Source organism: Tamandua tetradactyla, chromosome 1 (genome assembly GCF_023851605.1).
Source record: "Tamandua tetradactyla isolate mTamTet1 chromosome 1, mTamTet1.pri, whole genome shotgun sequence".
Taxonomy (NCBI): Eukaryota; Metazoa; Chordata; class Mammalia; order Pilosa; family Myrmecophagidae; genus Tamandua; species Tamandua tetradactyla.
In genome coordinates, this window is record NC_135327.1 from 140,296,533 (window position 1) to 140,322,021 (window position 25,489).

Consider the following 25,489-nt stretch of genomic DNA (forward strand, 5'->3'; position numbering starts at 1 on the left):
GAAGTAGTCCTGCAGATTATAAAACAGATTGGAAAATATTTTCTCACTAATAGGCATAGATGCTTCTTGATTCTGAGAAATAATATTTGTTCTTGGGAGGTTAGCATTTGTGTAGATGCGTCTGTCATTCTCCAGTAGTTACCCACTACAAAGATAACTGGCAAATTGTCTGCGTTCCATCTGGTAGGGAGAACTTCAGAGGGGCAGGGTTCCTTCCTCTTGGAGCTCCCTGCAGCATAGCAGTTTAGAATAACTGAGAACTGTACAGATTTACTGCTTTGGAGAAGGAGATGGATTCTGACATTACACCATTCCTAATTGAGGTATAGGTAATCTTTCAAGATCATTAAATTTCCCTAGGAGCAGTTAAAAGTGGAAATGTTTTCACAATGTAGGTTGCTTGGAATTGGAGGAGTCCACAAAGAGACTTGTCAAAGGAACATTAAACCTTTGAAGGATTAAATTTATGTTGTGCTCCCTAAGATAAGGGACACTTTTGCACTACTTAGCTTTCTTTCATGAAGACTCTATGAATAGTTGTAGGCAGTGATCAGCAGAGTTGTGTCTAGAGACTAACAGAGAGATGTCTGTAAAGATAAGGAGCATATTGGACTTCCGGGTCAAGATGGCGGCTTAACAACATGCGCATTTTAGTTCGTCCTCCATAACAGCTACTAAATAACCAGAAACAGTACAGAACAGCTCCTGGAGCCACAATAGTGACCAGACATACAGCGTACCCCAGTCTGGACCAGCTGGACCGACTGCGAGCCCTCCCCCGCCCCAGAACCGTGAGTTCCCAAAGCTGTGGCAGCCAGCACCCCTCCCGCAGAGGCCGCTTCCTAGAGGGGAAAGGAAAGGTCTTCACCAGCAGCAGGGACTGGGCACAATCAAACGCCAGTTGTGGAACTAATTAACAAATTCTGACTACTAAAAATAGGCTCCCAGCTTAGGTGAACCTGATCAAAGCGTAGGTTGCTCTCTTTTGCCCCGGTGCCAAGGGGGCAGGATGGACAGAAAAACGGGGGAAAAAAAAGAAGGAAACAGAGGTTTTTGTGGCTGTGTATCTACAAAGGCTTGACTGCCTCTGGATACAGCGGCAGGACTTTTCAGGCTGCAACTGCCCCAGGCATAGGCAGAAGTGAGCTCTTTTGGGGGCTTATCTGGACCTTGTGCCTTCCTAGGGGAGGGGTAAAACCCCACCCAGGTGGAATCCCTCCATCAAGGAATTCAGACACCAGGGCTTGGTAATTTGAAGCCATTAAAACCAGCCTACAACCTCTCCTCTGTCTCCACCATGTCCCCAGCAGGAAGAGTCTGCCAAAGTTAAAGGTACCACATCATCTTATGCTGGTGGGACCTGCAGTCAGACATGCGCCACATACTGGGCAGGATAAGAAAAACAGAGCCCAGAGACTTCACAGGAAAGTCTTTCAACCTGCTGGGTCTCACCCTCAGGGAAAACCGACGCAGCTGACTCCTTCCTCCTGATAGGAGACCAGTTTGGTCTGAGAAAATCTGGCTGGGGTCTATAATGTCTAAGTAGACCCTCCTAAGTGTGTGTGTGGGGGGAAGGCACCACACAAGCAGGGCAAGAAAACAAGAACTGAAAAATTCTCCTCTGTTAAACAAAATTAAGCTAAAGGTCCAGATAAAGCTGAATGGAATGTCAAAGAACAGATAGACAACAAACTCATCCAGCAAGAAAAACCTAGATAAAAGAAGTGAAAGCAGTCTCCAGAATAAACTAATTAAGGTAATTAAATGCCTAGAGCCCAGTAAAAAATAACAAATCACACTAGGAAAATTGAAGGTTATGGCCCAGTCAAAGGAACAAACCAACAATTCAAATGACATACAGGAGCTGAAACAATTAATTCAGAATGTACGAACAGACATGGAAAACCTCATCAAAAACCAAATGAATGAATTGATGGAGGATATAAAGAAGGCAAGGTAGGAACAAAAATAGGAAACTGAAAGTCTGAGAAAACAAATCACAGAACTTATGGGAATGAAAGACACAGTAGAAGAGATGAAAAAAACAATGGAAACCTACAATGGTAGATTTCAAGAGACAGAACACAGGATCTCTAAACTGGAGGACGGAACATCTGAAATCCGACAAGAAACAGGAACTATAGGAAAAAAATGGAAAAATATGAGCAGGGACTCAGGGAATTGAAAGACAATATGAAACGCATGAATATACGTGTTGTGGGTGTCCCAGAAGGAGAAGAGAAGGGAAAAGGAGGAGAAAAACTAATGGAGGAAATTATCACTGAAAATTTCCCAACTCTTATGAAAGACTTAAAATTACAGATCCAAGAAGTGCAGTGTACCCCAAAGAGAATAGATCCAAATAGACATACTCCAAGACGTTAAATAATCAGAATGTCAGAAGTCAAAGAGAAAGAGAGGATCTTGAAAGCAGCATGAGAAAAGCAATCCATCACATACAAGGGAAGCCCAATAAGACTATGCGCAGATCTCTCAGCAGAAACCATGGAGGCGAGAAGACAGTGGGATAATATATTTAAATTATTAAAAGAGGGAAACTGCCAACCAAGGATTCTATACCCAGCAAAATTGTCCTTCAAAAATGAGGGAGAAATTAAAACATTTTCAGACAAAAAATCACTGAGAGAATTTGTGACCAAAAGACCAGCTCTGCAAGAAATACTAAAGGGAACACTAGAGACAGATACAAAGACAGAAGAGAGAGGTGTGGAGAAGAGTGTAGAAAGGAAGACTATGAGTAAAGGTAAAAAGAAGGAAAATTAGATATGACATATAAAATCCAGAAGGCAAAATAGTAGAAGAAAGTACTACCCATGCAGTAATAACACTGAATGTTAATGGATTAAACTCTCCAGTCAAAAGACATAGTCTGGCAGAATGGATTAAAAAACAGGACCCATCTATATGCTGTCTCTACTCAAAGGACACGAGGCCAAGGACACAAATGACATTTGCACACCAATGTTTATAGTAGCATTATTAACAATTACCAAGAGATGGAAACAGCCAAAGTGTCCATCAACAGACAGTTGGCTAAACAAACTGTGACATTTACATAAGATGGAATATTATGCAGCTGTAAGATAGAATAAAGTTATGAAGTATGTAACAACATTAATGGACCTTAAGGACATTATGCTGAGTGTGATTAGCCAGAAACAAAAGGACAAATACTGTATGGTCTCACTGATATGAACTGACATTAGTGAATAATCTTGGAATATTTCCTTGGTAACAGAGACCATCAGGAGATAGAAATAGGGTAAGATATTGAGTAATTGGAGCTGAAGGGATACAGATTGTGTGACAGGACTGAATATAAAAACTCAGAAATGGACAGCACAATATTACCTAACTGTAATATAATTATGTTAAAACACTGAATGAAGCTGCATATGAGAATGATAGAGGGAGGAGGGCTGGGGCATAAATGAAATCACAAAGAAAGATAGACGATAAAGATTTAGATGGTGTAATCTAGGAATGCCTAGAGTATATAATGATAGTGACTAAATGTACAAATTTAAAAAATGTTTTTGCATGAGGAAGAACAAAAGAATGCCATTACTGCAGTGTGCTGAAAATAGATGGTCCTTAATGTTTTAAAATTTCAACTAATGTGTGAGACTAAAGCAAAAAATTTTTATTGGGTACAAATCTATACTTTGACTAGTGCATCTCCTAATATAACTTATGTAGATAGTTGATTGAACACCTTAGGTACATGGAACTTTGTATAGGACATGAGATTTTGTTGGTTTGCCCAGGTGATGCCCTCATGAATCCCAGAGTGATTTGATCAGTGAGTGGAAAAGTATTTGCAAAGTCCCCTTCGGGGAATGGTGAGAACGGGGGAAAACTCAGCTTCCCCAAGTTGAATTCTTGATATTCTCACAAGCAGTGTGCACAACCAAAGCTATAGGCTGAGTCCCCAGTCTTGGGGTTTGTTCATATGAAACTTAACCCCACAGGGAATAGGTCAAGCCTACTTAAAATTAAGCCTAAGAGTCACCCCCCAAGAGAACCTCTTTTGTTGCTCAGATGTGGCCTCTCTCTCCAGCCAACATAGCAAGCAGACTCACCACCCTCCCCCTGTCTACGTGGAACATGACTACCAGGGGTATGGATCTTCCTGACAGCGTGGGACAGAAATACCAGAATGAGCTGAGATTCAGCATCAAGGGATTGAGAAAAACTCTAGAATGAGCTGAGACCCAGCATCAAGGGATTGAGAAAACCTCGACCAAAAGGGGGAAGAGTGAAATGAGACAAAGTGTCAATGGCTGAGAGATTCCAAACAGTGTCGAGAGGTTATCCTGGAGGTTACTCTTATGCATTAATTAGATGTCACCTTATTATCCAAGATGGAATGGAGAGGCTGGAGGGAACTGCCTGAAAATGTAGTGCTGTATTCCAGTAGCCATGTTTCTTGATGATTGTATAATCATATAGCTTTCACAATGTGACTGTGTGATTGTGAAAACCTTCTGTCTGATGCTCCTTTTATCTACCTTGTCAACAGATGAGAGGAACATATGGAATAAAAATAAATAATAGGGGGAACAAATGTTAAAATAGATTTAGTTTGAAATACTAGTGATCAATGAAAGGGATCAGTAAGGGGTATGGCCTGTAAATTTTTTTTTTTCTGTTGTCTTTTTATTTCTTTTTCTGAATTGATGCTAATGTTCTGGGAAATGATCATGATGATGAATATGCAACTATGTGATGATATTGTGAATTGCTGAGTGTATGTGTTGGGAATGTTTGTTTCTTGTAATTTTTTTTAATTAATAAAAAATTAAATAAATAAATAAAAAAGATAAGGAGCAGTTGCTTGGCGGATAATTCAGAGGGACAGTAAGACAGAGGCCATAAGAAAGTGACACTGTGGGTGTGTTCAGCTCTTCTCCCTTCATTTCCCACAGTCATCATCTTTTATCCCTTTCCCTCCTGGAAATCCTGATTTCCGCACAACCCTGCTTGATTTCCTCCTTTCTTTCTCTTTAGATTTCTATGCTGTTCTGTTTGTAGAAGGGAGGAGTACAGGTGGAGAGAACAGTGAGCTCTGGTTCTGTGAATTGACAAAAGGGGGGAGGGAAATGCACAAGGGCAGTAAGAGTAGAAGGCTTCTCCTCTGGTCCTTCTTGCCTGGCATCCCCAAAATTTGAAGTTAAAAAGCTCTTTGTCCTATGAAGATTAATTTTCTTCCAAAGAGTCCCACCTAATATCCAAGAGATAGTCACATATAATGTGTGTGATGTACTTAAATGTACTTAAAATTAATCTTATTACATAACTTTTGGAATTTTTTCTGGTGAATGAATAACTCTTGTCTTAATATACTGAGAGCTTTCACCCTGCCTCCTCCAACCCCCTTCCTTGCCAGGGGTTATATTTCAAAGTCTTTTTGGCTGAACTGACAAAAAAGGGCACCAGGCCTCAAGCACTTTCTCCTAATTCCCTTAATTCCTAGGGTTTTCATTTCAGTCTGCTAAAGCATCTATCTGGCTAATTTTATGTAAGATATTTAAAATAATAGTTAATGGTGAAGAATGGAAGATGATATAACGAACCACTTTGCCCTACCCTTTTCCAAACCCTTTCGCCTACACCACATATCCTGTCTTTGCCTGGTACAAACCCCCTCCTCGCTGCCCTCCTTCTCATCCAGCCCTTGTTTTCTTCCCCCAACTCACTGTCTTTCTGGGCTCAACATGTTACCTTACCAGAAGCTGAAGATACACAAGTGGATAAAAAGACTACTTCACACTAATTCAAGAACAGTATCCTCTCATAAAGCTAAAACTACTTCACAAAAGCAGAAAAGAGTGAGAAGGGCTGTTAACTGTCAACCATTACCATAGACTACCAAAAGCAGGCAGGCCAAGCCCAAGAGACCCTGCAGAACTAGTTCACTCCTTACAACACCTGTGCACACAGTACCTGCGGCGTGAGAGCCAAAGACCTCCAAACCATCTGCTGCATCTCTTGAGTCCTGGCTGCTGAGAATGGCCAACTGCATAGAGACTGACTCAGATGCCATTGTGAAACATGGAACATGAATAGTGATGAGTAAAATAAAAATGAAATAAGTAAAGTGTGAGAAGCCCCTCAAGAAAGGAAAGGAAGTTAGTCCCCATGCATGGAAACAGATTATGTTTCATTAGCATTTGAGATTACCCTCAAAATGAAATAGAATCATAGAGAGAGCCAGCATTTTTGCTGCAAAGCAAATCCCAGTTCCCCCACATCCACCTGAAGAAAGAATGCAGCTTCCCAGGGGTGGAAAGATATCCTTGATAGAATAAGATTCCCCACCTATGGCGGACCAGTCTAAAGTTTCTTTACTTGGTATTCAACACTTATTTTAAGTCTGAGTGAAATCAGCAGGATGCAGCAATTCCCATGTGCACTCTTATAGGCTATAAGACAATAGGGAAGAGAAAAGGAGAAAGTAAAGATATTTCCAGGAATCTGTGGCTGTCTGTAGTCATAAGCGTAGCTGAGCAGCTGTGGTCATCTGGGAATAATTCAGGTCAAAAGTTGAAAGCCCCTGAGCGTCATTGGCTTTCTGATGCTCTGTCTACTCTGCAATGAACTGTAACAAAGGTTTGAGCTGAACTTGGGCAGAACAGCACAATAGACACAACCACCAGAAAAAGATAATAATGTGGCCAGATCAAGCAGATGCCTCGCCAAGTACTCATCTTTGCACTGATTCTGCTCAGCTTCTTCAATTTCACCTCCCCATCGATGATTCCTCTGTTTAAAGCTCAAAATGAAGATCTCACAGTCTCCTCAGATACAGAAGTGACTGAGTTTTGTATATTTATGGGTTAAAACAGTGATCCTCAAAAGTTTGTTCTCCCCAGGAGAATATTTGAAAAACTGCGCTCTTTTATGCAGTTTTGGCATTCACAGTTTTTATCATGAGTTTAAATATTGATATTTAAAAATATAAATTGTTGCATTAGTCCTTTAAAAAAAAAGGTTTTACAGTCTGACCTTATTTTTTTGTCAGATAAATTCTACCTCACTTTGCTATGGAACTAGTCTAGACAAGTACCACCAAACAGGGTTATTATTTGGCCTATATTTTTCTCACAGAGCTTTGGATCTGCTCAAATCTTTGAATTAGCATGTGGTGGAAGCTGTATTCTTTATCATACCATATGAATGAAATTATTTATTCTTGGCATTTTTAAAGGCTGATGTTACCAACTATTGGCTTGAACCATAAAGAAAAGTGCCTGTCTGACCCCTGTGCAAACTGTGTGCCTGCAGAGTGCATCAGCTGCAAAATGTACCCAGAAGTAAGTGAGTGAATTGTACTGTATGCTGTTGTTTAGTATTCAGCACTGTAATAAAAATGTCCAGTGTGGTATAGAATCTTTTGCAAACAGTAATGCTGATGAAAAATATACAAAGGTGTATTTATAGAGATTTGCTGAAATTTGAATTGGTTATGGCATACCATTGAAAACAGTCTCCCCTATATCACCTTTTGGCCCTTTTCATATCTTTTTTACTAAATTTAAAACAAGTTCTTCTGTCATAGGAAAGGTAGATATACAGGAAACTGATAGCATTGGTTGCCTCTGAGAAGGTGAAATGGGTGACTGAAGACAAGTGTGGGAGGAAAACGTCTATTGTATATCCTTTTGTATCACATTTTAAACTATGTAAATGTATTATATATTCAAATTTAAGCTGCAGTTTTAAAAGTGAGAGTTAACTAATTAGTTGAGTAATGACATATTAAAAGTTTGCTTACCAACATTGTAATAAAATCTATTTGGTTTTTAATATTTTTAAAATGTTACTATTCTTGAAGATTTAACTAATTTAACCACCAAATATATCCAGTAATAGCAGCAATAAGAAAATTACCATCAGGAAGACATCAAAATAATAGTATAAAATGAAGCTAGGGAGCAAAAAAGGCCAAACAAGAAACTCAGACTCAGAAATTACATTCTCCCCAAACCCCACCCCACACCAACTTTTAATTAAAAAAAAATTCAAAGCTCCAGAAAAATTGAAAGGTTAGTAAAATGAATGCCTATATACATTTTCTTCATCTAGAGTTACAAACTACTAAATATGTTACAAATACCAGATTTGCTTTATCACTGTAATCTGTTTGGTCTACAGGCCCAAAAGACCCAAATATTGTCTGGGACTTTGATCTTGTTTACAGCCTCATCAGAATGTGCTATCAGGACTTTGCCCTAGGAGACCCTATAGCGAATTATTCTATCAGCATAGCTGCTGGCTTGGTATCTCCCCAAATACTGCAGTGCTACCCACTTTTACAACTTTGATTTGGGCATTCATATTATATGAATATATGTGAGAACTCATCCTCGCTGAACTGGTTATTAACTCTTGTCATGTATGTTGTTGGGAGGTGCTGTGGAACTAGCATAAGAGAAGGGAAGAATTAGGCCCCCTTAGAAAAAGAAGAGTGATGGACCAGACATACAGAATTGCAAGAGAAGAGGCAACAGAAGGAACCAAGCTAATAGAGTTAAATAAGCCCATGATGCCCTTCCATAGTTGGGAAGATCAGGTAGAAAATTTAAGTTGTAATGAGATGTATACAACATCTCAAGACAAACTAGGGAAAAGGGAGTGAAGCTGAAGGAAAAATCAACAGCATAATAAGCAAGCAAACAGTTGTAGGGTTCAGCTGTCAATATATAGAGGGGCTAGAACTCTAAAATGAAATTACTGTTAGAATATCTATATCTCATTAAAAACAAATTATCATAAGGCTACTAGAAACTGCTTTAAAGTAAAAGTGATGAAAACTTTATGGTTTCATGCCTTTTCCGTTGCAGTAAAAGAGGTAAAGACTGTGACCTGGAGAATAAATATTTCTATCTCCATGCTTTGTCCAACAAGGTCTCTAAAAAGCAGGACCTACTTCAGAGAAAGAAATGTTTCCATTGTACAAAGGGAAAGAATAACATTCAGAACCATTCTGGAGAGAATCATGTATCCTGTAGTGGAGAATACTACGGAATCTTTTACTGACCAAGAGTCAGTAAACTGCATGTCACCCCTTCTCCCCACATAAACAGAAGAGCACCCTTATTCAGGAGCTGAGGGACCTAATACCAAAGCTCTCTTTTTTCACTAACCTGGGTCCCACACTAGGCCTAGTAATATACCATGTTTTCTTAAAAATCGTTGTTCACACTTGATCTGATGACTTTTACTTAAATGTAATTCATCAAAAGCTTTTTCTGTTTTCTAAAGTACTTCTATTTAAGCATAAAATTGAATTTAATTGGTTTAATAATATAAATAGAATTCCAAATTATAGCTCCATACATCAATTTCTTAAACGATTTTGGAGTCCAAGGTTTTCACAATATTTAGTCTCTACTTCCATTGTTACGTTTTGTTTTCTTAATAACCATTATTAATTTTCTGTTCTTATTACTTTGAAGAATAACTAAGCCTCAAACTTGGGAACCATCCCTTCATGTACTTGTAGTTAATTGTTAATCATACCTGAATGTCTTGCATTTGACTGAACATGCCCAGTTGTTTTGTTTTTTTTTCAACAATTCCTCAAACGCCTAATTTCACAAACCTTTAATCAGTTGCTATTTCTCTCTGAATACTCTCCAAGTTTTTTTCTCTTCATATTGTATGGCACATAAAATGTAGTTTGTTCCCACTGATGCCTCCCCAGTGCCAAATAAAGCAAAATAATTGCTTCCCTTCTTTTTCACGTATATACCTTAATACAATCCTATAAATTGTCTCTTATTTCAACATAGAGAAGACTTGCCCAACTTAATAAACCATAATTGTATCTCACTTGGCTTTGTTTCATGTATGACTGCTTAGCCAGTATTTCCACACTGGTTGCAATTCAGTAGCATATTAAAAGTTAAATGCTAAATCCATAAAAATATTTCTCCCACACATTTCCCTTCAGAGAGCATCTCATGAACAAGTGGTATAAATATGAACTTACTTTAGTTGGGGGTCTCAATAACTAAGGCTTGAATAATTCATAGTATTTTTGTGGTGGAAAGTGGAAAAAAAGGATTCAGATGAGAGTTATCAGTAGAGATGGCAAAGATTGTGGAAGAAGTGGGCTATGTTCATTTTGTCCTATCAGATTTATTTGGTATAAGCAATGGTAACCAGTTTCAGCTAACTTTATTGGAAATTAACTGGAGAAATATCAGAGAATTTTCAGGAGCCTGGAGAACCATGTTTAGAAACTAGCCAACATCAAGAAAGCTCTGAAAAGCAACATTTTCAGCCATCTCCTGGCTGGAAGAAGAGTATTAGCATTCACTTGTCGGGACTGTTCTTTGATCCTTCCCCAATCATTCAGAGTCCTCAATCTTGGGCATTGGGTATTAGGCACTGTGTGAAAACCAAGACCAGTAAGATACAAACAGTGCCCTTCAGGACATTAAATTTCTAGGACAGGGAGGAAGAGATACATCAATAATGAGATATGAAACCAAGTGTTGAAGATACTATAAAAAAAGTAAAATGTGCTAAAAGCTGCCTTCCCAATTGTCTCCTGGTTACAGAGAAAATAGACATTAAAATGATTGCTGGCAAAGTGCATTTAGCCTGTCTTTAATAATCTCTCATTTATCTTCTCATTCAACATCTCCACACAGATTCCATGTTGTTTCCAGTTTGGTAAATGACAGTATAAAAAGCACCAAGCCTTAAAGATACAACCCATGGCTTTACAAATATCCAGAGCTTTATCAAAATACCCTTAGTGTTTATGTTTACCCTTGCTCTAGAAAAGTATCCCTTTCAGAGGATAACTCATCTACATCATCTTGGATGTCCTCTTGCCCAGCACTTGTAACCTCAATTGATGTGTCACATTCTGATGGGAGGTAGTCACAATTGACCTATAATGAGGTACCAAAGTTTTGAATTTATGTATATACATGTATGTTGTATTAGCTAGGGTTGTCTAGAGAAACAGAATCAGTAAGAAATATCTATAGATATAAAATTTATAAAACTGTCTCATGTAATCATGGGAATGTAGAGTCCAAGGTCTGTAGGGCAGGCCAGAAGCTGGTAACTCCAGTGAAGGTCTGTAACAAACTCTCAGGCTGGGCAACCATGGAATGTAAGGGTCCAAGGTCTGTAGGGCAGGCTGCAAGCTGGTAACTCTGATGTAGTTCCTCAACAAATTCTCAGGAGAGGCTGGCTGGACAACCAGGGGGATGGAAGAGCCCAAATCTGTAGGGCAGACTGTGAAGCTGGTGAGTCCAATGAAGGGTCTGGATGAACTCCACAGGAGAGGCTCACTGGCTGAAGCAGGAAGAATAACTCTTCTCTGAATCCTCCTTAAAAGTCTTCTACTGATTAGATTAAACATCACTCATTGCAGAAGATGGTCCCCTTAGCCGATTACAAATGCAGTCAGTTGTGGATACAGCTGATGTAATCACGATTTAAGTCCATGAAATGTCCTAATAGCAACAGATCAGCACTTGCCCAACCAGACAACCAGGCACCCTCATCTGGCCAAGTTGACACATGAACCTGACCATGACCTATGTATACACACATATGTTTATGAAGGACTTAAAAATCACTTTGCACATGTATTCCATTGTGATTTCTTCAGTGGGAAAATTACAGTTAGTGTTTTAGCTTACTAATGCTGCAAGAATGCAATATACCAGAAATGGGTTGGCTTTTATAATGGGGATTACAGATTTACAGTTTTGAGCCCATAGAAATGTCCAAACTAAGGAATCCAGAGAAAGATACCTTGATTCAAGAAAGGCCAATGGTGTCCCAAACACCTCTGTCAGCTGAGAAGGCACATGGCTGGCATCCTCTGTTCCTTTGAGTTGTAGTTTTGAAAGCTTCCTCAGGGGCATTTTCTTGCTGGATTTCCAGACATCCCTGTGTCAGCTCTCAGCTTTTTCCAAAATAGTTCCCTCTTAAAGGACTCCAGTAAGTGGATTAAGAACAACATTGAATAGGCAGAGATACATCTCCATGGAAACCATCTAATAAAAAGTCCCACCCTATACAATAGGTCCACCTCCCACAAGATTGGATTGGGCTAAATAGCATGGCTATTCTGGGATACAGTTTCAAAACAGCACAGCTAGTATACAGGGAGTTGTACTTAAACCACCGCCTGTCTTTTTTGCTGTTTTGATTTATTTTGGTGGCTTTTAGCTTCCTTTTAAAAATTTTGTCTGTGTCCAAAGAGAGAAGATATAATTATGAAGGAGTGGATGAACATCTATAGTACACAAAAATGAGTCTATGAACATTATTTGTGGACACATAAGAGTTAGGATGGCCAAATGAAAGCTCACAAAGTAATGCCAAAATCTTCCTAAGTTAATCACAAAGAGAGGTACCTATTTTGTGTTTTTTACTTGAAAAATAAAATACAGCTTATTTCAAAAGTTTATTTGTTACAAAATTTAGATTTTGACTAGAACATTTCCTAATATAACTCATGTAGATAGTTTGATTGAATGTCATAAGTACTTGAAATCTCAGGTAGCACATGAGATTTTGTTGGTTTGTCCAGAGTGATCCCCCAATGAATCCCAGAATGATTTGATCAGTGACTGGAAAAGTATTTGCAAGCCCCCTTCGGGGCATGGTGAGAGTGGGGAGAAATTCAACTTCCCCAAGTTGAATTCTTGATATTCTCACAAGCAGTGGGGACAACCAAAGCTATAGGCTGAGCCCCCAGTCTCAGGGTTTTTTCACATGAAACTTAACCCCACAAAGGATAGGTCAAGTCTGCTTAAAATTTAGGTCTAATCAAGGCGGAAGAGCTCTAGCGTCCTCAGGGCTCGCTGTCCCTGAGGGGGTTTCAGAAGCGGCCACGTCTGCGAAGAAAGGCCGACCAGGTGGACAGAACCGCCATGTGTATTCTGCAATACAGCAATGGAGATCAGAAGGTAGAGTAGCTGTATGGCTGCACATTCCCATACTCCAGAGCCGATTTATTGCCCCGGCCGCTTCTCTGGGCTTCTGCTTTCACCATGCAGAATCGGATTCCTCAACCCTGACATTGTGGCTGGGAGATGGAAGAGATGAAGGGCCCCGCAGGTTACCAGAATACGCCACACATCAAGTAGGAGTGGCAGGAGCAGTATTTGATGAAAATACTAGAAAAATATTGGTAGTACAAGATCAAAATAAAAACAGCTACTGGGGGAGTGGAGACGATACAGAGCAGCTCCCGGAGCCACGACGGAAAACAAAGGGACGGCGTACCCCATCCTGGAACAGCTGACTGTCTGGGAGAACCAGCTCTGGTGAGATCGCCGAGGGGCGCGGTCTTTCCCGGGCGGGAAGACAAGCGGCCGGAGTCCCTCCCTTCCTCCTTCCCAGGCCAGCTGGCAGAATTGGGCAGGCAGTCCCCTCGGGCCACGGCGGCTGGCGCCCCCACCACGCGAAGCCCCCCGGACGAACTGAGAGAGTTGGGTGGGAAATCCCCAAACCGCGGTGAATGGTGACCAGGGGGTCCCTTCCAAACACGTGACTCCCTGGTCCAGCTGGGAATGGTGCACTCGCCCGGGCTGCAGTGGCTGGCGACCTCCCGCCACGCTTGGTGCCCCAGGCCGACTAGGAAATTCGGTCGGGCACTATCCCGGGCTGCGGCGGCCGGCAACCCTCCCCGCATTCGGACCCCCGGGCCGGCTGGCATTCTTCCAAGCGGCTTCGGCTGGCGAACCTCCCCTACGATGAGAGTTTTCCAAAGTTAAAGGACCCACAGCACCTTTTACTGGTGTAAACCACACACAGACGTGTGCCACGAGCGCCACCTACTGGGCAGGATAAGAAAAATAGAACCCAGAGATTTCACAGAAAAATCTTTCAACCTGTTGGGTCCAACACCCAGGGAAATCTGACTAAATGCCCAGACGCCAGCAGAAGATAACGGATCACGCTCAGAAAATTGAAAATATAGCCCAGTCAAAGGAACAAACCAATAGTTCAAATGAGATACAGGAGCTGAAACAACTAATGCTGAATATACGAACAGAAATGGAAAACCTCTTCAAAAACAAAATCGATAAATTGAGGGAGGACATGAAGAAGACATGGGCTGAACAAGAAGAGGAAATAGAAAAACTGAAAAAACAAATCACAGAGCTTATGGAAGTGAAGGATAAAGTAGAAAAGATGGAAAAAACAATGGATACCTACAATGATAGATTTAAAGAGACAGAAGATAGAATTAGTGATTTGGAGGATGGAACATCTGAATTCCAAAAAGAAACAAAAACTATCGGGAAAAGAATGGAAAAATTTGAACAGGGTATCAGGGAACTCAAGGACAATATGAACTGCGCAAATATACGTGTTGTGGGTGTCCCAGAAGGAGAAGAGAAGGGAAAAGGAGGAGAAAAACTAATGGAAGAAATTATCACTGAAAATTTCCCAACTCTTATGAAAGACCTAAAATTACAGATCCAAGAAGTGCAGCACACCCCAAAGAGATTAGACCCAAATAGGCGTTCTCCAAGACACTTACTAGTTAGAATGTCAGAGGTCAAAGAGAAAGAGAGGATCTTGAAAGCAGCAAGAGAAAAACAATCCATCACATACAAGGGAAACCCAATAAGACTATGTGTAGATTTCTCAGCAGAAACATGGAGGCTAGAAGACAGTGGGATGATATATTTAAATTACTAAAAGAGAAGAACTGCCAACCAAGACTCCTATATCCAGCAAAATTATCCTTCAAAAATGAGGGAGAAATTAAAACATTCTCAGACAAAAAGTCATTGAGAGAATTTGTGACCAAGAGACCAGCTCTGCAAGAAATACTAAACGGAGCACTAGAGTCAGATACGAAAAGACAGAAGAGAGAGGTGTGGAGAAGAGTGTAGAAAGAAGGAAAGTCAGATATGATATATATAATACAAAAGGCAAAATATTAGAGGAAATATTATCCAAACAGTAATAACACTAAATGTTAATGGGCTGAATTCCCCAATCAAAAGACATAGACTGGCAGAATGGATTAAAAAACAGGATCCTTCTATATGCTGTCTACAGGAAACACATCTTAGACCCAAAGATAAACATAGGTTGAAAGTGAAAGGTTGGGAAAAGATATTTCATGCAAATAACAACCAGAAAAGAGCAGGAGTGGCTATACTAATATCCAACAAATTAGACTTCAAATGTAAAATAGTTAAAAGAGACAAAGAAGGACACTATATCCTAATAAAGGGAACAATTAAACAAGAAGACATAACAATCATAAATATTTACGCACCGAACCAGAATGCCCCAAAATATGTGAGGAATACACTGCAAACACTGAAAAGGGAAATAGACACATATACCATAATAGTTGGAGACTTCAATTCGCCACTCTCATCAATGGACAGAACATCTAGACAGAGGATCAATAAAGAAATAGAGAATCTGAATATTACTATAAATGAGCTAGACTTAACAGACATTTACAGGACATTACATCCCACAACAGCAGGATACACATTTTTCTCAAGTGCTCATGGATCATTCTCAAAGATAGACCATATGCTGGGTCACAAAGCAAGTCTTAACAAATTTAAAAACATTGAAATCATACACAACACTTTCTCGGATCATAAAGGAATGAAGTTGGAAATCAATAATAGGCGGAGTGCCAGAAAATTCACAAATACGTGGAGGCTCAACAACACACTGTTAAACAACAAGTGGGTCAAAGAAGAAATTGCAAGAGAAATTAGTAAATACCTCGAGGCGAATGAAAATGAAAACACAACATATCAAAACTTATGGGACGCAGCAAAGGCAGTGCTAAGAGGGAAATTTATTGCCCTAAATGCCTATATCAGAAAAGAAGAAAAGGCAAAAATGCAGGAATGAACTGTTCACTTGGAAGAACTGGAGACAGAACAACAAATAATCCCAAAGCAAGCAAAAGGAAAGAAATAACAAAGATTAGAGCAGAAATAAATGAAACTGAAAACATGAAAACAGTAGAGAAAATCAATAAGACCAGAAGTTGGTTCTATGAGAAAATCAACAAGATTGAGGGCCCTTAGCAAGATTGACAAAAAGAAGAAGAGAGAGGATGCAAATAAATAAGATCAGAAATGGAAGAGGAGACATAACTACTGACCTCACAGAAATAAAGGAGGTAATAACAGGATACTATGAACAACTTTACGCTAATAAATACAACAATTTAGATGAAATGGACGGGTCCTGGAAAGACATGAACAACCAACTTTGACTCAAGAAGACATAGATGACCTCAACAAACCAATCACAAGTAAAGAAATTGAATTAGTCATTCAAAGCTTCCCGAACAGAAAAGTCCAGACCAGATGGCTTCCCATGTGAATTCTGTCGAACATTCCAGAAAGAATTAGTACCAACTCTCCTCAAACTCTTCAAAAAAATCGAAGTAGAGGAAAAGCTACCTAATTCATTCTATGAAGCCAACATCACCCTCATACCAAAACCAGGCAAAGATATTACAAAAAAAGAAAACTACAGACCAATCTCTCTAATGAATATAGATGCAAAAATCCTCAATAAAATTCTAGCAAATCGAATCCAACAACACATTAAAAGAATTATACATCATGACCAAGTAGGATTCATCCCAGGTATGCAAGGATGGTTCAACATAAGAAAATCAATTAATGTAATACACCATATCAACAAATCAAAGCAGAAAAATCACATGATCATCTCAATTGATGCAGAGAAGGCATTTGACAAGATTCAACATCCTTTCCTGTTGAAAACACTTCAAAAGATAGGAATACAAGGGAACTTCCTTAAAATGATAGAGGGAATATATGAAAAACGCACAGCTAATATCATCCTCAATGGGGAAAAATTGAAGACTTTCCCCCTAAGATCAGGAACAAGACAAGGATGTCCACTATCACCACTATTATTCAACATTGTGTTGGAGGTTCTAGCCAGAGCAATTAGACAAGAAAAAGAAATACAAGGCATCAAATTGGAAAGGAAGAAGTAAAACTATTACTGTTTGCAGACGATAACGATACTATATGTCGAACCCCGGAAAAATCCACAACAAAACTACTAGAGCTAATAAGTGAGTACAGCAAAGTAGCAGGTTACAAGATCAACATTCAAAAATCTGTAGCATTTCTATACACTAGTAATGAACAAGCTGAGGGGGAAATCAAGAAACGAATCCCATTTACAATTGCAACTAAAAGAATAAAATACCTAGGAATAAATTTAACCAAAGAGACAAAAAACCTATACAAAGGAAACTACAAAAAACTGCTAAAAGAAATCACAGAAGACCTAAATAGATGGAAGGGCATACCGTGCCCTTTTCATGGATTGGAAAACTAGATATAATTAAGATGTCAATCCTACCTAAATTGATCTACAGATTCAATGCAATACCAATCAAAATCCCAACAACTTATTTTTCAGAAATAGAAAACCCAATAAGCAAATTTATCTGGAAGGGCAGGGTGCCCCAAATTGCAAAAAACATCTTGAGGAAAAAAAACGAAGCTGGAGGTCTCATGCTGCCTGACTTTAAGGCATATTATGAAGCCACAGTGGTCAAAACAGCATGGTATTGTAATAAAGATAGATATATCGACCAACGGAATCGAATAGAGTGCTCAGATATAGACCCTCTCATCTACGGACATTTGATCTTTGATAAGGCAGTCAAGCCAACTCACCTGGGACAGAACAGTCTCTTCAATAAATGGTGCCTAGAGAACTGGATATCCATCTGCAAAAGAATGAAAGAAGACCCATATCTCACACCCTATACAAAAGTTAATTCAAAATGGATCAAAGATCTAAACATTAGGTCTAAGACCATAAAACAGTTAGAGGAGAATGTAGGGAGCTATCTTACGAAACTTACAATTGGAGGCGGTTTTATGGACCTTAAACCTAAAGCAAGAGCACTGAAGAAGGAAATAAATAAATGGGAGCTCCTCAAAATTAAACACTTTTGTGCATCAAAGAACTTCATCAAGAAAGTAGAAAGACAGCCTACACAATGGGAGACAATATTTGGAAATGACATATCAGATAAAGGTCTAGTATCCAGAATTTATAAAGAGATTGTTCAACTCAACAACAAAAAGACAGCCAACCCAATTACAAAATGGGAAAAAGACTTGAACAGACACCTACCAGAAGAGGAAATACGGATGGTCAGAGGCACATGAAGAGATGCTCAATGTCCCTGGCCATTAGAGAAATGCAAATCAAAACCACAATGAGATATCATCTCACACCCACCAGAATGGCCATTATCAACAAAACAGAAAATGACAAGTGCTGGAGAGGAAGCGGAGAAAGAGGTACACTTATCCACTGTTGGTGGGAATGTCAAATGGTGCAACCACTGTGGAAGGCAGTTTGGCAATTCCTCAAAAAGCTGAATATAGAATTGCCATACGACCCAGCCATACCATTGCTAGGTATCTACTCAAAGGACTTAAGGGCAAAGACACAAACGGACATTTGCACACCAATGTTTATAGCAGTGTTATTTACAATTGCAAAGAGATGGAAACAGCCAAAATGTCCATCAACAGAAGAATGGCTAAACAAACTGTGGTATATACATAAACGATGGAATATTATGCAGCTTTAAGACAAGATAAACTTATGAAGCATGTAATAACATGGATGGACCTAGAGAACATTATGCTGAGTGAGTCCAGCCAAAAACTAAAGGACAAATACTGTATGGTCCCACTGATGTGAACCGACATTCGAGAATAAAATTGGAATATGTCATTGGTAACAGAGTCCAGCAGGGGTTAGAAACAGGGTAAGATAATGGGTAATTGGAGCTGAAGGGATACAGACTGTGCAACAGGACTAGATACAAATACTCAAAAATGGACAGCACAATAATACCTAAGTGTAAAGTAATCATGTTAAAACACTGAATGAAGCTGCATCTGAGCTATAGGTTTTTTTTGTTTTGTTTTGTTTGTTTTTTTTTTACTATTATTATTACTTTTATTTCTTTTCTCTATATTAACATTCTATATCTTTTTCTGTTGTGTTGCTAGTTCCTCTAAACCGATGCAAATGTACTAAGAAATGATGATCATGCATCTATGTGATGATGTTAAGAATTACTGATTGCATATGTAGAATGGTATGATTTCTAAATGTTGGGTTAATTTCTTTTTTTTCCGTTAATTAATAAAAAAAAAAAATTTAGGTCTAAGAGTCACCCCACGAGAGCCTCTTTTGTTGCTCAGATGTGGCCTCTCTCTCCAGCCAATATGATGAGCAGTCACACCACCCTACCCCTCTCTGCATGGGACATGACTCCCAGGGGTGTGGACCTTCCTGGCAACATGGGACAAAGATCCTGAAATGATCTGAGACTCAGCATCAAAGGACTGAGAAAAACCCTAGAATGAGCTGAGAATTAACATCAAGGGATTGAGAGAAGCTTCTCGACCAAAAGGGGGAAGAGTAAAATGAGACAAAGTGTCAATGGCTGAGAGATTCCAAACAGAGTCGCCAGGTTATCCTGGAGGTTATTCTTACGCATTAAGTAGATATCACCTTGTTCAAGATGTAGTGGAGAGGCTGGAGGGAATTGCCTGAAAATGTAGTGCTGTATTCCAGTAGCCATGTTTCTTGATGATGATTGAACAATGATATAGCTTTCACAGTGAGACTCTGTGAATGTGAAAACCTTATGTCTGATGCTCCTTTTAGCTACTGTATCAACAGAAGAGTAGAACATATGGAGTAAAAATAAATAATAGGGGGAACAAATGTTAAAATAAATTCAGTTTGAAATAGTGGTAAATGAAAGCGAGGGGTAAGGGGTATGGTACGTATAGTTTTTTTTTCCTCTTATCATTTTATTTCTTTTTCTGTTGTCTTTTTATTTCTTTTTCTAAATCGATGCAAATGTACTGAGAAATGATGAATATGCAACTATGTGATGATATTAAGAATTACTGATTGTATATGTAGAATGGAATGATATTTAAATGTTTTGTTTGTTAATTTTTTTAATTAATAACAAAAGTTAAAAAAATACGGCTTGTTTATGTCTTCTTCAAAAATATGTACATGTTAATGTTATTGGTGAAGTAGAAGTTGGGGGAGCAATTGTGACATTTTAAAAATTAGGTAAGCTGTGTTTTGGAGATCTTTACATAATTGGTTTCATTCTTGCATTTGTAACATTGTTAGATGTATACTTGGAATATTTCTCAAGTTGTTTGCTTCATTTACATACAAAATTGTTTGGACTTTTTTTTTGTCAAAACCTGAGAACATCCACATAACTGTTATAGGTAAGTTATCAATCATCTTGATAATGTGAAATAAATGTTAAGATATGCTACTCTTTAATACTCCTAGGGCTTCAGGAATTAGATTTGTTCTTTGGGGATAGCAGAAATTATTGAGGTTGAAGGAACTGTATATATCTAAATTTTTGGAGACTTAAAGTCATTTCTTGGAGACTTAAAATCCAACCTTATGTTGAAATACCAGAAACATCCTGGAACACATCATCTTGCTTACCTAGTGGCATATTCCATTCTCCTATTCTGTTCAAATGACTGTAGTAATGTTTGTATAGATGTGGTAATGTTTCCTCTTGCTCCCAAAGCCAAACTCATCAGCTATGTTGAACTACTGTTACGGTAACTGGTAACAGTGCTGTTGATTCCTTATGCTCTCAATGATTCAACAAGACTTTAGTGAAAATAGTTCTTTTAGCTTTTCCTCCTTTATCACAATCCTTCACACTAGAACTCTGGCATGAATTTCCAGGAGCTAGGATGGGTGAAAGATTACTTTGATACACACTTAGAATTGCTACTTCTCTCAGACACTGGCTGACCCAGTTGCCCATTTGGAGGTAATTCTCCATGGATTTTGTATTTCATTTCCATACTTCTGGTGAGTGAAGCATTGAAAACCCTTTTCCTGGTCTGCCTTTTAAAGAATGTTTGTATAGCAAACAGCCTTAGAAGATAGAAATAGTGTCTCCCCAGGCAATGGCAGGCAAGCTTATTATCCATTATAAAAGACTCAGGATCCCTAAGCTGAAGGTTCCTCTCTTATAATGCAATCTGTCATCTGCCTTCTTTGCATCACTCTGTAGAAGCTGGAACTCTGAGAACAGTTGCAAACAATACAAAACCAAAGAAAACTGTTACTCTGACTAGTGCTATTGCTATGAGTAATAAACTCTCATCTCTAACCCAGTCTCATGTCTTCTATCTGCACCCAGATGACAGGCTTACTTTTTAGCTTACAAGTAGTATAAACTCTCAGACTGTTCATAGTTCTTGGCATTGCCTTAAACCAAATGCATCAGCTTCAATTCCCAAAAGACCACGTAGTCCTCCATATAAATATATCCTCATCGGATTGGCACCATTAGTGCTCCAGATGTACCCGTCAATGGATGACTACTAGAGTGAACAGAGCTTACACTTAATATAAGTATACATAACTCTACAAATTTACATAGCTCTACAAATTTAAATTGTAATTGTCATAAGTCAGGCTGTTGTCATTACGCTCAATTGTTGTGTTTATACAGTAACTCAGGAGGTCTCCACATTTAAATATGCTTCATCCTCTGTTCTATCACTGACAATATTCCAACTGTGTTAGATTTTTTTCCAGTTGCACATGACAGAAACTCAACTCATAATTAAAAATTAAACATTGGCTAATGACCAACAGCTAAAGTAATGAACTCTTTTCATTTATTTGGCCTGCTTATCCTTATATTCTCAAAACTAATTACCTTGATCCAAAATATTAATATATAAAAGTGCTCATTGAGTTTATTTGCTGGTTTGAAATAGAAACTTAGTTTGGGGATAAATGTTAGATGAAAACACTTCTATTTTCCAATACCATAATGGTATTTTATCATTAAGATTCTTAAGAGCTTCAACATAAGGGGCCTAAGTGATCATTTAAATTTTTAGGGCAGTGCTAAAAACAATTCACTTAAAAGACCCATTGTACCCCCTTCATGTTTTCTCTCTGCCTTTCATAGGAGTGGCTCTCAGGATCTTTGCTCCTACACATTCCTGGGCATTTTTCTCTTCCCTCTTCTTTTCCTAAATGATATCATTCCACCTCTAACTCCACTGTCAGTAATGCACTCAGTCTTGCTGCCCATTCCCTTCCTTAACCTGAGACCTTCTTCTGAACCCCCTTATCATTACTCAGTTCAGCAAATCCTTTAAAATTACAAAGTGTTTCCTAGAAAGCTACAATGGATCTTTTTACAGTTCAATTTCCAACAGATTACTTTGTCATGCCAATTGTATAACATCAGCAGTCAAATTTTGACATTAATAGTAATATTTATCCTGTTTTTCCAGTCACAAAGATCTACAACATTTTCAAAATTTTTTCTCTTCTATCCATTCTCTCATGTAATTCCAGTCCCAGAGATCTACAAAATAAATGTGCAGTGCGAAAAACTTAACTCAGAGGTACAAGAATAGACCTCTTATAGCTCTGGACCCTAGTCCTACTGGAGGATGGTAAACTTAGGGTGCAAATTTCTATTCATCCAGTTAATTACAGGAAAATACTAAGCAGGCATCTATCTAGCCAGAACCTTTGGAGAGACCATAGGGGTCAAGAGGGTATGAAGACTTTTAAAAATAAAAGGATATGAACTTTTCAAGGGACCAGATGGGATCTTCTCCCTACTCAGCCATTTGCATTGGTAGAATACCAGAGAGCCAGGAAGTCTTGCATTTCAGCTAGAAGTGTACCCCTTTATTGTGGAGCTGTCTGGATGAAAGTTCCCATATCCTTTGCCATGAAAGAAACATTTATGTCCTTTAATAGTGTCTGTTGGCATCCTTCTGCCAATCACACTATTATCCCTTTATGGCACCCACTCATGAGATAATTAAAGAAATTATTGGGTATTATATACAAGTAAAAATAGAGAAATTGAGAAAATAGAGTCCTTTTAATTTCCATTGGTCTTGTCTTTATAAGCTCCTCACCTCAGTCATATTGCCTCATCTCAAAGGAATATGTCACTTTTTCAGCATCAATAGGGGCAAGTTAGATTCGCTTTGAAATCAGCTGTCTTTGCTTGTTCCAGGTCTGCAGAATACCCACCTAATCACAGCCAGCTTCCAGAGGAGTATGGGTCAGCCCGAATCCAGTGCAGCAGCAGCACTGAACAAAGGACTATACAAAATCATATAGGTGGGTCTTGGGAAAAATAAAACATTTAATATTTATTGCAGCAACTAGATGGATCAACATTGCTATTCCTTTTAAATAAAGGTAAATTACATTTATAGAAATGTAATTGGGTAATATTTGAGTGATGTAAACAAGTCCTTTATGTGGGTGAGTTTTGATTGTGTGATTTATCAGTAAAGGTAAAAAACAAATCATAGCCACTGGCATCATTATTTAGGTTAAAATACTTTCTTTAAAATGATTTCAGGATAAATTGTGAATTTATATGGGGGGAGGTGGATTTTGTTCCCAAATGACCTTTGTTTCTATTTATTAAAAAAATAAATTATTTGGAGTGGAATTAGAAAACCAAGAGATTTTTTTCATAATCATAAATTAGTCAATTACAGATTGAATAGCAATTACTTATTCCCAAATTACATACGTACTGGTCAAGTTACTTTCCTCTTGAACTTCATTCTCTGTGCCACTTATAATTACCATTCATTTTAATACCAATAAAGAAGGAAAATCATAAAGACAGAAAAAAAGGAAGTATACTTAAATTGGGTTTTTTAGCTTTATGAAAATGTCACTCACTGTATGGTTCCTATTTTTTCTGAATTTACCAGTGACTGGTAGAAACCGAGCCATAGGGAAGGACCAGTCTGAAAAAGAACATATGGATGGGTATTTGGCCTAAGCCATTCACCTTCCAGCAGCATTCAATATTTGGATTCGGTCTACCATATTCCAGCAAATGGCATGGGCCTCTGATGACTCATTGGGGAGAGTGTATTTTCTCTGAGTATATCTTCACAATAGTCATCACCCAGCCTTTTGAAGGTCTTGTGGGGCAGCATTAGCTGTCAGGAGATTAGTTTGTACATCTAACTTCTTATAGCTTGTTGCATAAAACTGAATGAGTAGTATATACTTTATTTGCTTGCATATTTCCATGTCACAAAATTTTTCCAAATACCTATTTTGAGTTTACAATAAAGGGTGATTTTATGGTTTTTAAAATCTCTGTTTTCCCATCTAGGTAGGCTACCATTATGAACTCCAGTTGGAAAACTAATAGATTTGAAATCATTGTTTATCTTGTTCTTTATGCAAGGACCATCCAAAAATAATTTGTTGCTCATTTTCCAGTTGAGACAAAAATATTTCCTAAAAAAAATCTCAGAGTGGCTGTTGAGATGCCTGCTAGCTTGATGAACTTATGCTGAATACAGAAAGTACCCTCGTAGGTGGGAGCAGCATCAAAGAAAATTGTCAACTCAAAAAATTAACTGAAAAATGGCAATATACTTCAGTTTCCTCAAGTATTACCAGTCTGAAGATACAAAAGGGGCATGACAGTAACAGTAGTGATTCAAACTCCACTGGCTCTTTTCTTCCCCCCCCCACCCCAGGCATATTTGAAAAGCACCCAAACAATTCTGAGAAGCTTTACTTAGAGACCGTAAGACTGTCCTGCCTTGGGCTTCTGCAGTTACCTGCCCCATCAAAGTTAGCTGAACCCCAGGGGGGGATATAATTTTGGCTGAAACCAAATTCCCTGCTACAAATATGGAAAAATGGCCATTTCTGTATAGTGCAGCCTAGCTCTAGGATAATCAAACTGCTTTTATTTTTGAGTTAAGGATTTTTTTTTTAAAAGACAATTTCCCAGTGGAATCCTCAAAATTTCTTCTTATGTTTGAAATTAAAATTTTGATATTAAATGTGTATTTCCTTTTTGAAACTTAGCAATATATTACATAGCTCTTCTGGGTTCTACTATGTTCAAAAGCAGACTAGTTCTTAAAATGACAGCAACTATATGAAGATGATATTTGGAATCAAGCACTTGAATTTATTCACTGATTCAGTAAATATTTATTGAGAACCTACTGTGTGGTGGTCAGTGTTCTACACACTGGGGATAATAAAACAAACTAAGCCCCTGCCCTCATAGATAGTAACCATCAACAAATTAAGAAATATTTAATTCATGTTATCAACTCATTTCCCCAAATATAACATCCTGACATAAGTTTTCTGAAATTCTGATTCAAAGAATTGCTATTTTCAATAGCACAGATCATTTGAGGAGGAAGTGGGGTCAGTGATGTATTTTTCTCTTTTGTCATGAAAGTAGCTCTTAAAAGGGGAAAGGGAGTTAGGGTAAAAATAAAAGTTGTTAAAATCTTTTTGCTGGATTTCATATTGGCTCTCTCACTCTAATGGATACCTGTTACAGTCACTGTAC

The 25,489-nt window shown here is 38.4% G+C and overlaps 1 long non-coding RNA gene across 2 annotated transcripts in view; it reads left to right on the plus strand.

Annotated features, from left to right (window-relative positions):
• LOC143678338 (uncharacterized) overlaps positions 1 to 25,489 on the plus strand; it is a 75,833-nt gene that overhangs the window by 27,426 nt on the left and 22,918 nt on the right. For both annotated transcript variants that reach the window (XR_013173255.1, XR_013173204.1), the window contains exons 2-3: positions 7,232 to 7,337; positions 23,147 to 23,253. This is a non-coding gene — a long non-coding RNA (uncharacterized LOC143678338). The remainder of the gene's footprint in view (positions 1 to 7,231; positions 7,338 to 23,146; positions 23,254 to 25,489) is intronic.